The sequence below is a fragment of the Silene latifolia genome, chromosome 2, assembly GCF_048544455.1.
Source record: "Silene latifolia isolate original U9 population chromosome 2, ASM4854445v1, whole genome shotgun sequence".
In the NCBI taxonomy this organism is placed as follows: Eukaryota; Viridiplantae; Streptophyta; class Magnoliopsida; order Caryophyllales; family Caryophyllaceae; genus Silene; species Silene latifolia.
In genome coordinates, this window is record NC_133527.1 from 160,301,490 (window position 1) to 160,303,188 (window position 1,699).

Genomic DNA, 1,699 nt, shown 5'->3' on the forward strand with positions numbered 1-1,699 from the left:
AATCTTACGAACTGTCACAAATCATTCCGCGAATCAAACATGCGGCCCAATCATCACCGGGTGGTTTGCGGGAGGTGCAGAAACGAGGTGTCTACAGAGCCCCCACTTTGACTGAGGCTTGGACAAGGCGAAAGTCAAAGTATAGCCATCAGGTCAATCGAAGATTACAACCTGACGACTATGGCGACGCGAGGCGGCTCAAGGGGTCTGAACCAAGGACCTGTCGTCGGGAACATTTTAGAGTCTGTCGACTATCGGGGAGGGTCGTTTAAAGTCCATTAGACTACATAAGGAAGCTCGCCAGCCATGAGAAGAGACCATACCTGAGATACCCCTGGGTGAAGCGGGACTGAAGACGCTTCGGCAAAACTCTTTGGTCTGAAGATAACTTGGTGTCTGAAGACATTAGGGGTCACAGGGAACTTTGGTCGAACTCTGCGGGGAAACAAGAAATATTGAAAGCAGCAGGACGTCAGTAGAAACTGCTGGGGAATCCGCTTGCGTCGGTCTCAAGCGAACTCTGGCAAAACTTGAGGTTGAATCTGCTTGCGTCGGTCTCAAACAAACTCTTACTGGGTAATATTGACGACTAGGAACATCTTGATCGTCGTGGGAGAAATCTCGAATGAGCAAGATCGCAAAATACTATCTGCACGGATATAATGATCTTGAGCAATATGCAAAATAATGTCTATTTGGGTGATAAAATGGATTTGGACAATAATGCAAAATACTGCCGCTGGCTGAAATGTGGGCCGGAACGAAAGAAGATCATCGAAACGGACCAAAAGAATATAATAGCGTTGAAGAAAAGGCGCACCAAAGATGGGCCCACAAATAACGAACTCATAACGAATTTTTGAAAATCCGTATGGAGGGAACACAAGGAAGAGGCGCAGCAAGAGCTGCGTCTCTTGGAAGAGGCGCAAAGACACTGACTGCGTCTTTTCCCCAATTTGGCTTTCCCTGCGTAAAAACGCGAATTCAGAAGGATTGCATTTCATTATTTCGAAACATAATTCTTGCATTTCTCTCTCAAATCTTCACCATTTCCGTCAAGGTTTGATCCAAAAGCTTGCTTTAAAGATGACTAATCGAGGTATGTGTTCTAATCTCGCATTAATCATCTGCATTTGTCGAATTTTGAGCCGCGAGATTTAGGGTTTTCGACCCTTTTGATCGAAAATTTGGGGCTTTTCCCCCAAATGGATTTGCTTTGCCAAATTGATGTTAGAAATGGATAGTAGGCAATATTAGGAACATCACCATGTGTTTGCTTCGAATTTTCATCGAGTTTTGAGCTCTTGAGTGAAATTTGAGACGGTTTTACAGCTAAACCGTAAATTGCTTCGAAAATGGCCTTAGGAATGCCTATTTGTGATGAAATTTGATATTTGAGATCCTTGAATGATGGGTAAACTTTCTACCATCTCGGAATTTTGGTTTGTGATAACTTTTCAAGGCACCTTTCTAGGGCATAATCGCCGTTATAGCGGAATGTTGCCGAATTTTCGACTTGAACTCGGAACTAGGCTTTGAGTTGGACTTGACTTGACCCAATTTATCACATGAGTGATTGGGTTGGCGGGAATATGGCCAAAGATGGCATGGAAAGGGCGTTTTCAGGGCTTCGAAGGCTCGAAAATCCCTTAACAGAGGTTTGTCGTCATGTGACGCGGCCTGAATTTACTTTAACGTT